This window comes from Bos grunniens, chromosome 7, assembly GCF_055505025.1.
Source record: "Bos grunniens cultivar Pamir isolate PY7600 chromosome 7, Bosgru_T2T1.0, whole genome shotgun sequence".
In the NCBI taxonomy this organism is placed as follows: Eukaryota; Metazoa; Chordata; class Mammalia; order Artiodactyla; family Bovidae; genus Bos; species Bos grunniens.
The window spans coordinates 51851189-51863516 of record NC_141171.1 but is presented as its reverse complement, the minus strand read 5'-3'; the positions used below and the strand labels follow the sequence as shown (position 1 = coordinate 51863516).

At 40.7% G+C, this 12328-nt stretch overlaps 1 pseudogene across 1 annotated transcript; it reads left to right on the top strand.

Moving 5' to 3' along the window:
- Nucleotides 1-2856: 2856 nt before the first annotated feature.
- On the top strand, nt 2857-8403 carry LOC147369517 (uncharacterized; annotated as a pseudogene). The gene is made up of 2 exons (XR_015168656.1): nt 2857-2870; nt 3550-8403. The product of XR_015168656.1 is annotated as an uncharacterized LOC147369517 (transcript).
- Nucleotides 8404-12328: the final 3925 nt, after the last annotated feature.

The following is a 12328-nucleotide window of genomic DNA, read 5'->3' as shown; positions in this document are numbered from 1 at the left end:
TCTCACCTCTCTGTTTTGGACTTTCCCCCTGTTTTGGAACTTCCCAGTTCCCTGAATTATATTGTGCTCATGCTTCCTGTGGAGAAGGAAATGGCAACCCACTCCAGTGTTCTTGCCTGGAGAACCCCAGGGACCGGGGAGCCTGGTGGGCTGCCATCTATGGGGTCGCACGGAGTCGGACATCACTGAAGTGACTTAGCAGCAGCAGCAGCATGCTTCCTGATGACCCGAAAAATCAATTACTAAGATGTTTACTGATTTGAAATTTTTCACACAATGATAACCCATGTTCTGGGAGGGAATAAAGATTAGTATAAGGGACTAAATTACTAATTATATTGATACAATTAAAAATGATACAGAATAAAATGTATAATTATAGAAGATGTAGTAAGTACTTAATGAATAATATTAGGTCTAAGATACTAGAAGAGTGATGGGAATTTGGAGGGGGGAAGGAAATGACATTTCTAGTATCCCTCAATCCATATAACATAATCAAATACCTGGACCCACATACAGGTGGCCTATGGAAACTGAAAAAGTGCACAGACAGAAATAATTGAAAGTATAAGTCTGGATTTAAAGTGTGTTATGCCAATAGACATAGGTTTTAGGACGAGTTCTGAAAATACTCAAGTTTTGAAATAAATAGGATGGAAAAAAAGTAGATTGCTTTGTTCAGTTCAGTCGCTCAGTCGTGTCTGACTCTTTGTGACCCCATGAATCGCAGCACACCAGGCCTCCCTGTCCATCACCAACTCCCGGAGTTCACTCAGACTCATGTCCATCGAGTCAGTGATGCCATCCAGCCATCTCATCCTCTGTCGTCCTCTTCTCCTCCTGCCCCCAATCCCTCCCAGCATCAGAGTCTTTTCCAGTGAGTCAACTCTTCCCACCAGGTGGCCAAAGTACTGGAGTTTCAGCTTTAGCATCATTCCTTCCAAAGAAATCCCAGGGCTGATCTCCTTCAGAATGGACTGGTTGGATCTCCTTGCAGTCCAAGGGACTCTCAAGAGTCTTCTCCAACACCACACTTCAAAAGCATCAATTCTTTGGCGCTCAGCCTTCTTCACAGTCCAACTCTCACATCCATACATGACCACAGGAAAAACTATAGCCTTGACTAGACGGACCTTTGTTGGCAAAGAAATGTCTCTGCTTTTCAATATGCTATCTAGGTTGGACATAACTTTCCTTCCAAGGAGTAAGTGTCTTTTAATTTCATGGCTGCAGTCACCATCTGCAGTGATTTTGGAGCCCAGAAAAATAAAGTCTGACACTGTTTCCACTGTTTCCCCATCTATTTCCCATGAAGTGATGGGACTGGATGCCATGATCTTCGTTTTCTGAACGTTGAGCTTTAAGCCAACTTTTTCACTCTCCTCTTTCACTTTCATCAAGAGGCTTTTTAGTTCCTCTTCACTTTCTGCCATAAGGGTGGTGTCATCTGCATATCTGAGGTTATTGATATTTCTCCCGGCAATCTTGATTCCAGCTTGTGCTTCTTCCAGCCCAGCGTTTCTCATGATGGACTCTGCATATAAGTTAAATAAGCAGGGTGACAATATACAGCCTTGACAGACTCCTTTTCCTATTTGGAACCAGTCTGTTGTTCCATGTCCAGTTCTAACTGTTGCTTCCTGACCTGCATACAGATTTCTCAAGAGGCAGGTCAGGTGGTCTGGTATTCCCATGTCTTTCAGAATTTTCCACAGTTTATTGTGATCCACACAGTCAAAGGCTTTGGCATAGTCAATAAAGCAGAAATAGATGTTTTTCTGGAACTCTCTTGCTTTTTCCATGATCCAGCAGATGTTGGCAATTTGATCTCTGGTTCCTCTGCCTTTTCTAAAACCAGCTTGAACCTCAGGAAGTTCATGGTTCATGTATTGTTGAAGCCTGGCTTGGAGAATTTTGACCATTACTTTACTAGCATGTGAGATGAGTGCAATTGTGTGGTAGTTTGAGCATTCTTTGGCATTGCCTTTCTTTGGGATTGGAATGAAAACTGACCTTTTCCAGATTTCTTTGTAGCATATACCAAATGTGTTCTTTGGAAAAAAGAAAAGCACTGAAGTGTTTTATTTTAAGAGATTTTACTAGCACATTTATGGTTATATGGTGGCTCTACTCTCAACGCCATTCTGATTTTCCTCTGCTGAATTTTTAATTAAGAAATACCTTGTAAAACACCTGACACAATAAAGAATAAAATCCCTGAGTAGAAATACAAGATGCATTACACAACTACAATGCAAGAATAAAGGAAGTTTTTAAAATATAAATCAGAAAAGAAAATGAATGTTCAGACTAACCAGAGTATGGAGAACCACCAATTTGAAACTCACAAGCCACAATCCAAGAATTGTAACTTTAACATGTAATAAATTTAAAGGTGCACAACCTCATCTACAGACTTCTGTCTTTTGGACTATTGAAAGAAAAAAAAATCCTCTTCTAAACTGCTTAAGTTCCATACAGTTAATTTCAAGAGAATTCAAAGTGCAGAATGTAGAATATATTTTAATGCTTGAGCATTATTATATCACTAACAGAAAAAAATTTAAAAGCAGAAAGTCTTCTTGAGGAAAGAGAGTACCTTTCAGGAAGTATTTTCAATGATAAAACATGAATTTCAGGAAATTTTCTAAGTGGTAGAAAAGATTCTTAACCAACACTTTCTTGTGAACTACATTGTCAGACAATGTAAAAAAAATTTTTTTTAACAAGAGGGAATGAGTTATATTTGAAACACTTATATTCAAAATGAGATTCCTAAAGTAAAGCATCTCTTTTCTAGGCATAGAGGAAGGTGCTCATTGAAGTTACAGATACTAATTATTGCTGACCACCATGTCTCCAAAAAGGTAGACAACTACAAAGTTAACAAGGTCACGGTTACTCATATACCTGCTATAGTAAAGTAAAGTAAAAGTAAAGTTGCTCAGTCGTGTCCAACTCTTTGCGACCCCATGGACTGTAGCCTACCAGGCTCTTCTGTCCATGGGATTTTCCAGGCAAGTGTACTAAAGTGGGTTATCATTTCCTCCTCCAGGGGATCTTCCCGACCCAGGGATCAAACATTGCAGACAGACTTCACCGTCTGAGCTACCAGGGAAGCCCACTCACTATACCTGCTATTGGGTTGCTTAAAAACAAAAGAATTAAGACTACAGTACCATGCGTAGTTTAGAATGGTGTTTCCATTTACATAAAGTGTAACGACTAAATTTGTTTACACCTAATAGTTTTCAGGTAAGGCGGCAACAATGGATCAGGAATTCAATATGACTCCCAGAACAGGTTCTAAATAAAATGAATTCAGTCCCAATAAATATCTGTTTAGTGCATGGTTTATAATAATTCTCTATTAAAGTACAAACAAAAAAACTCAAAAAAATAAATAAAGGTATTCACTTTCTGCAAATAAATTTAAACATTCTGGCAGAACTAGGATAAATGGATGAAAACTATTCTAATATACCTTAGAAGATAATTAAGATATTTTTCAAGACAGAATACAAAAATGAACAAATAAAATATTAGAATAACCCACCTTACCAGAGGAGTCCAAAGAAGCCTGTGGATCATTGGCTACAGATCCAGGACAGGGAGGCAGGCTGGGGCTGAAGGCCATGAGGTCGGTCTTGGGCGGCCCCTCCCCAGAGCACACCCTCTGTCGCCTCTCCTGCGAGTAAGACCAGCTCCCCATCGCGCTGGAGCACACCAGCCTGGGCTTCAGGGGTCCACACACGCCTTCGCTGGGCGGCGCCGAGCATCGCAGCGCCGTGTACAGCAGCAGCGTGAGCACCAACAGGCTGGACACCGAGCAGATGGCGATGATCAGGTACACGTTCACATCCACTAACGCCGTCTCTGCGCCAGCTGCACCAGACAACGCCCGCGAAGAGGCCTTGGGCGCCTGGCCGCTGTCCTCCAGCGACAGCAGCACGGTGGCCGTGGCCGTCAGCGCCGGCTCGCCGTGGTCCTTCACCAGCACCAGCAGGCGCTGGCGCGGCGCGTCTGCCTCGTCTAGGGCGCGCGTCGTGCTGATCTCGCCGGTGTACAGCCCCACGCGGAACGGGCTGCGTGCGCCACCCGCCGCCAGCTGCAGCTCGTACGACAGCCACGCGTTGTAGCCCGAATCCGCGTCCACCGCGCGCACCTTCGCCACCACGTGGCCCGCGTCCATGGACCTCGACACCACCTGGCTCAGCGCGCTGGGTCCTCCGCCAGACCCGGGCGGGAGCAGCGCGGGCGCGTTGTCGTTCTCGTCCAGCACGAACACCTGCAGCGTCACGTTGCTGCCCAGGGGCGGCACGCCCGCGTCGCGCGCGCTCACCTGGAACTGCAGCAGCTCCAGCTCCTCATGGTCCAGCGGTTGCAGCGCGTACACCTTGCCGCTCTCCGCGTGCACCGACACGTAGCTCGACAGCGCGCGCTCGCCCACGCGTCGCTCCACCAGCGAGTAGGACACCAGAGCGTTCTCCTGCGCGTCCGCGTCCCGAGCCGACACGGTGAAGATGTGGCAGCCCGGTGGGTTGTTCTCCTTCACAAACACCGTGTACTCGGGCTGCGGGAACGCGGGCGCGTTGTCGTTCACGTCAGCCACCTCCACGGACACGCTGGCCGTGGCCGACAACGAAGGCGAGCCCCCATCCCTCGCAGTCACTACTACTTCATAGTTCGCTACGCTCTCACGATCCAAGGCACTGTCCAGGACCAGCGAATAGTAATTCTTGAAGGTGGACACTAGCTTGAAGGGGACATGAGGCGTCAGAAAACAGGTCACCTGTCCATTTTCACCTTCATCTCCGTCAATCACACTGATCAGGGCGATGATTGTCCCCAGCTGTGCATCCTCTCTGATGGGGAGCCAGAGAGTTTTGATAGTCAACTTAGGAGCATTGTCATTAACATCCAAAACTTCCACAAGAACTGTACAGTGACCAGTCAGGGGTGGGTAGCCTTTATCAGTCGCCTCTACTCGGATTTTGTAGGTTTTTCTTTCTTCAAAATCGATGTGTCCTGTAACTGTAATTTCCCCACTTACAGGGTCTATGTAGAACTTAAATTTTATATCAGGAGACGCGTCACTAGAGAATGAATAAATAATATCCGCATTCAAGCCTTCGTCTAAATCTGAGGCGTTAAGTTTAATTACCAACGTTCCATTAGGGACATTTTCTGCTAATTTCACAGCATAGAGTGTTCTATCAAAAATTGGAGCGTTGTCATTGGCGTCCAGCACGTTGATGAGTAACTGAACGGTGCCAGTCAGCTCAGGTTTGCCTCTGTCAGTGGCCGTGAGCACTAAACGAAGTTCCGGAGATTCTTCCCTGTCTAAAGGTTTGCGTAATACAAGACTGAGAGGTTTTACCTGTTGGTCGGTGGTTGGTACCTCCAGAGAGAAATACTCACTAGAGCTCAGCCTGTAAGTCAACAGAGCGTTCTCCCCGATATCTGCGTCGGAGGCGCCCTCTAGTGGAAACCGAAAGTCAAGCGGCCTGGATTCCGCGATAAACAGATTCTTTTGTGTCCCCTGGAACACAGGAGGATTGTCGTTAATGTCCTTCACCTCCACCTCCACATGGAACACCTGCAGCGGCCGGTCCACGATCACCTCCAGGTGGATGCTGCACTCCGCGCTCCGCCCGCACAGCTCCTCTCGGTCGATCCGAGAATTCACAAACAAAATGCCATTCTGCAGATTTACCTCCAGAAGGTCCCCAAGACCTTTGGAATCCAACTGGAACAAGCGGGGCACCAGCTCTTGCAGCTCCAGCCTTAGGTCCTGGGCGATGTGGCCCACGAAGGTGCCGTGTTTGGCCTCCTCCATAACTGAATAACGAACCTGGCCACTCCCTGTCTCCCAGGCTGCGAGGGTGACAAACAACAGTAGTAGATTCCGGTTCCCTTGGTTGCCTTGACTTGCGCACAGCATTTCAAATAGTCGAGCTTATTTCTTCTTAGCGAAAAATTTCTCAATATTAAGGGAAATCTTCTGATTCCGTCAGTTCCATCCTGCTGTGTTCGTCATCGTTCTGCACTAGGAAACTATAAAAGACTCTAGCATATTTCCTAAGCCTCAAAGATGGCTGTCGCCTTGGATCAGAGAATTTCTCGGCGGAGAGTGACATCACGTGGCCCAAAAAGTAAGTACATACTCCATGGCTGAACATTTTACCTTATCCTGAGAAATTTTACTTCCTTCTCTGAATTTTTTCTTAATCATTAACGAAATAGAGAACAGTATTTGAGTCTTGTTGGAGGCATTCTAGCAAATTAAGTACCTCTAAAAGTTTAGTATAAACCAAAATTGTGAACTTTTGTCATCTGAGAAAACATTCCACACAATTTTAAAATAATCACAGAAATGAAGTAAAAATAAAAATGATCGAACAACCAGTAATTTTAAAGTGGAAGATTCTTTCATCTTGTAATTCAGGATCTTCCACATTTATAGATTTAGGGTTTTGGCTATAAGATTTTGGTGACTATTTCCAGGGTCTCTAGGAAACCCTACCATTGAGAAAGAAACTCTCACATGTCTGAAAAAATAATTTAGGAAATTGAGCAATTAACTGAGTATTTTCTTAAGTAATTTTATGAATTGAATGTATGTAAAATGAGAACAGAATTTGCTTTACTATATAGTGTACCAAGATACTATTTTATATTTTTATTAGAAATTATATAACTTGTTTCCATAAGTGTGTTGCATGCCTATATCTATATAGTTCAATTTTTCCAAGCCTTAATATTTATGAATATTTTTTTAAAATCCCCAATATAGTTTATATTCTATCTTTTCATAATATATTTTAATTTCATTATTGTTCATCTTTAGTACTTAGGCCAGTTTCCAGTTTTGAAGCTATGCTTGGGATTCTTCCTTCTTAGTATCTACTTAACAAGGAAAGTTCACTTGTGAATTCTGCTCTCATTTCAAACAGCAAATAGATTACTCGCATCTAGATTTTAGTGCCTCTCAAGAGTAAAAGTGTAAGTCAACTATACTCCAATATAAATTTTTTTAAAGTTTAATTGGTAGAGGAAAAATTATCAGTTTATGGTGCCACTGATGCTTTTATATATCTTTCTTTTCTTTCATATTCCTATAGCAAGCTAAGAAACATTTTTACCTAATGCTGTTATCCTTGATTATTGCAGTAGCTTCCTAGATTTTCTTTCCATCCAAACTTTTGAAATACGATGTTGACTTCTTTGCTTAAAATCTTTTGCTAGCTCCCAACTAACTTCTGAAGAATCCAAATTTCTTAATCTACTACTCAAAGTGACTTAGTCTAGTACTCAAAATTAAGAGATATTTTCATATCACTTTTTTGCCTTTATTTTATGTGAACCATATGTTTTCATCAAAATGGATTATTCCAAGTTTCCAGTCAACTGAGGCCTGTGGGTGTCTTCAAGTTTGCTTAATTTTCTCCTTCACAGAAGTGTTCAGGGGAAATTTACTCGTTTGAAAACACCATGACCCTTCCAAGTGTTCCTTTAAAAATGCAAACAAGGAATGATTTTCTTTCAACTGCAGCCCCACTTTTATACCTGTTTTAATATCTTCTTTTAACTTGTATGACTCATGTGTTTTTTATCTCAAGCTTTACAAAGTCAGAGGCTGGGTGTTCATAATTCAGTGGTTTCTGGCATGTCATGGTCTTAGAATCCTCTAAAGATCTCTAAAGATCCTCTAAAGATCTATTAATGTTTAATGAAGATAAATAGCTATATTTTAAAAGTTATTCTATAACACTCTATATATAAGGCTTACTTCCTTAGTTAGTAGGAAGTAAGTACTACTAATTTTTAAATCATCAATAAGACATATTGTGTATTTCTTTTTAAGGAAAAGGAAACACTACTAATGGAAAAGAACAAAGATTTCAAACACATTCTCAGACTTCTGATTTGAAGCAATTTATAAGCATGGAAAAATACATCACTGTCCACACAAGATTGTCTAGACTTTCCCTAAGGAGGTTTTATCTAAATAACTTTCTAGATCCAAAAAGATTTTCTATACCCAGAGTGCTAATTGGACTTTCCAAAACCTGTAACAACTGACTTTTAGATGAATTTTTTATTCTACCCCAAAGAATTCAAAGCATTGAGACATTCTAGGTTAATCTGAAAATAACTTCACAAAAGACGATTTTTACATAAGAGTAATATGGAAGGTCATAATGACTTTCAAATATTTTAGTTTTTCCATTTCCAAATATGAACTCCTTGTACTTTTGAATAATAGTAATCAGATTTTCTTATGCACATAGTGCTTGCCATAGTTTTATAAGCAATTTTATAAGTATTTACTTATTTGATACAAAAATTCTATGCAATAGAACTCATTCATCATTCATAGGATGTGAAACCAAGGAATTGAAATAACAGATGCTTTAATAAATGTTATATGAAGAAAAATTCATAGAGATGAAATTTTGATACAAGATGCTTCAGGGTTCACAGTATTTAATAACTGAGCTCTGGTGCCTTTCAGTTAAGAAATATTTAATAGCTAAAAGCTCTGCATTAATAAAATAGTGAAAAATATTAAAATACAGATATAGATTTTGACTCCCTCTTTGTGACAGGCATACTTCCAAATTGAAATTCAAATACCAATTAGAGAGTTGGAGGAACACAGAACTAAAACGATTGAAATTATGAGATTAGTCAAGTAAATGGTAGGTGGTGGAAACAGTCTTTGTTTCTAATTAAGGGATTTTTAAAAAATAAACATTTAGGAGGAGAATTGAGTGATTAAAGTTATACCTGAGAATCAGATAAGCTTGGAATAGGAAATCTAAGAGTACCATCACTTTCACAAGGTTAAAACTCCATACTTGATTCAAGCAGTACAATAAAAATAAGCATATATAACAATACACAGCCATTTAAGTTGAAGACTAAAATTTAATTATTCCTTTTATGTCATGTACTTTTAATAACCAAATATAGGCAGTGATGGCATGGTAAGAAATATAAAATAAACTGCAAAATAACACTGATTTCAGATTACTTACAATTGATCAAAGGAAATAACATGAGATCACAAATTATTATATTGCTGACCATAACTGATAATAAGATGAAGAAATATGTTAATAACAAGTTATAAGAATTGAGAATACCAGAAACCCTTCATTCTGTCCCATTAAATTCCCCCATTTTCTCCAAAGGAAGATGCTCAAAATCTATGGCTGTCTGATTAACATCGAGGCAGGTCAAAGAGTTATAAGAAAAAATATTTTTAAAAGACAAGAAGAAGTAAAATAATGAAAAAATGAAATGGCAAACTAATAAACTTTCTTGGACTTTCAAAATTTTACTCTATAACACTAAAAATCTTTACTTGAATTAATGGGTCCTAACATCTGCATTGGAGAAGGCAATGGCACCCCACTCCAGTACTCTTGCCTGGAAAATCCCATGGATGGAGGAGCCTGGTAGGCTGCAGTCTATGGGGTCGCTAAGAGTCGGACATGACTGAGTGACTTCACTTTCACTTTTCACTTTCCTGCATTGGAGAAGGAAATGGCAACCCACTCCAATGTTCTTGCCTGGAGAATCCCAGGGACGGGGGAGCCTGGTGGGCTGCCGTCTATGGGGTCGCACAGAGTCGGACACGACTGAAGCGACTTTGCAGCAGCAGCAGCAACATCTGCATATTCTATGTAATGAAAATTTATAAATTTATCAGTTGGTCACCAAGAATGGCATTAATACATGCTTCTTCTATTCAAAATATTTTTCTAAGTCATATAGAAAATAAAAATCAATGCAAAATATTTTCCCACACTACTCCAACTCATCTACAAAGGGCTGATAGTATTTTATTCAATATTAATCATTAGAGTTAAGTAGATTTTTATCAGTCTAAAAGCAATTATTTACTATACTTACATCCTCAAAACATATTATGATTGACATGACAAAAATTATCTGATAGTAAAGTACATATCTTGAAATGGTAAAATGATCTATTTGATATTGTATTGAGAGGATATTGTATTGTGAGTTTTTTGTGTATTTTCTCCTTGGGGATTTTTTCTTTGTTTGGCTGAGTAGTTTGCAGAATCTTATTCCTCCTATTAGGGACTGACAAACTTGGGTCTCCAGTAGTGAAAGCACTGAGTTCTAAACATTGGACCTACAAGGAATAACCTGATAGTTCCTATTTTTATTATTCCTGTTTTGTATTACCTATTTTTATAACTTCTGGTCTATAATAAATATAGGATGGAAACATTTAAATTTTGAGAAGAAATTATTATTCTTTATAACTAAAGAGATACCAAGGGAACATTTCATGCAAAGATGGGCTTGATAAAGGACAGAAATGGTATGGACCTAACAGAAGTAGAAGATATCAAGAAGAGGTGGCAAGAATACACAGAAGAACTGTACAAAAAAGATCTTCATATCCCAGATAATCACGATGGTATGATCACTGACCTAGAGCCAGACATCCTGGAATCTGAAGTCAAGTGGGCCTTAGAAAGCATCACTATGAACAAAGCTAGTGGAGGTGATGGAATTCCAGTTGAGCTATTTCAAATCCTGAAAGATGATGCTGTGAAAGTGCTGCACTCAATATGCCAGCACATCTGGAAAACTCAGCAGTGGCCACAGGACTGGAACAGGTCAGTTTTCATTCCAATCCCAAAGAAAGGCAATGCCAAAGAAGAATGCTCAAACTACTGCACAATTGCACTCATCTCACACGCTAGTAAAGTAATGCTCAAAATTCTCCAAGTCAGGCTTCAGCAATACGTGAACCGTGAACTTCCTGATGTTCAAGATGGTTTTAGAAAAGGCAGAGGAACCAGAGATCAAATTGCCAACATCCACTGGATCATCCAAAAGGCAAGAGAGTTCCAGAAAAACATCTATTTCTGCTTTATTGACTACGCCAAAGCCTTTGACTGTGTGGATCACAATAAACTGTGGAAAATTCTGAAGGAGATGGGAATACCAGACCACCTGACCTGCCTCTTGAGAAATCTGTATGCAGGTCAGGAAGCAACAGGTAGAACTGGACATGGAACAACATACTGGTTCCAATAGGAAAAGGAGTACATCAAGGCTGTATATTGTCACCCTGCTTATTTAACTTATATGCAGAGTACATCATGAGAAACGCTGGACTGGAAGAAGTACAAGCTGGAATCAAGATTGCCGGGAGAAATATCAATAACCTCAGATATGCAGATGACACCACCCTTATGGCAGAAAGTGAAGAGGAACTAAAAAGGCTCTTGATGACAGTGAAAGAGGAGAGTGAAAAAGTTGGCTTAAAGCTCAACATTCAGAAAATGAAGATCATGGCATCCAGTCCCATCACTTCATGGGAAATAGATGGGGAAACAGTGGAAACAGTGTCAGACTTTATTTTGGGGGGCTCCAAAATCACTGCAGATGGTGAGTGCAGCCATGAAATTAAAAGACACTCCTTGGAAGGAAAGTTATGTCCAACCTAGATAGCATATTGAAAAGCAGAGACATTTCTTTGCCAACAAAGGTCCGTCTAGTCAAGGCTATGGTTTTTCCTGTGGTCATGTATGGATGTGAGAGTTGGACTGTGAAGAAGGCTGAGCACCAAAGAATTGATGCTTTTGAAGTGTGGTATTGGAGAAGACTCTTGAGAGTCCCTTGGACTGCAAGGAGATCCAACCAGTCCATTCTGAAGGAGATCAGCCCTGGGATTTCTTTGGAAGGAATGATGCTAAAGATGAAACTCCAGTACTTTGGCCACCTGGTGGGAAGAGTTGACTCATTGGAAAAGACTCTGATGCTGGGAGGGATTGGGAGGCAGGAGGAGAAGGGGACAACAGAGGATGAGATGGCTGGATGGCATCACTGACTCGATGGACATGAGTCTGAGTGAACTCCGGGAGTCAGTGATAGACAGGGAGGCCTGGTGTGCTGTGATTCATGGGGTCACAAAGAGTCAGACACAACTGAGCGACTGAACTAAACTGAACTGATAACTAAAGTCAGATATGCAGACGACATTACTCTAATGACAGAAAGCGAAGAGGAACTAAAGAGCCTCTTGATGAGGGTGAAAGTGGAGAGTGAAAAGGCCGGCTTAAAACTCAACATTCAAAAAACTAAGATCATGGCATCCTGTTCCATCACTTCATGGCAAATAGCCATGTGGAAATAGTGACAGATTTTATTTTCTTGGGCTCCAAATTCACTGTGGATGGTGACTGCAGCCATTAAACTAAAAGACGCTTGCTCCTTGGAAGGAAAGCTATTACAAAGCTAGACAGTGTATTAAAAAGCAAAGATGTCACTT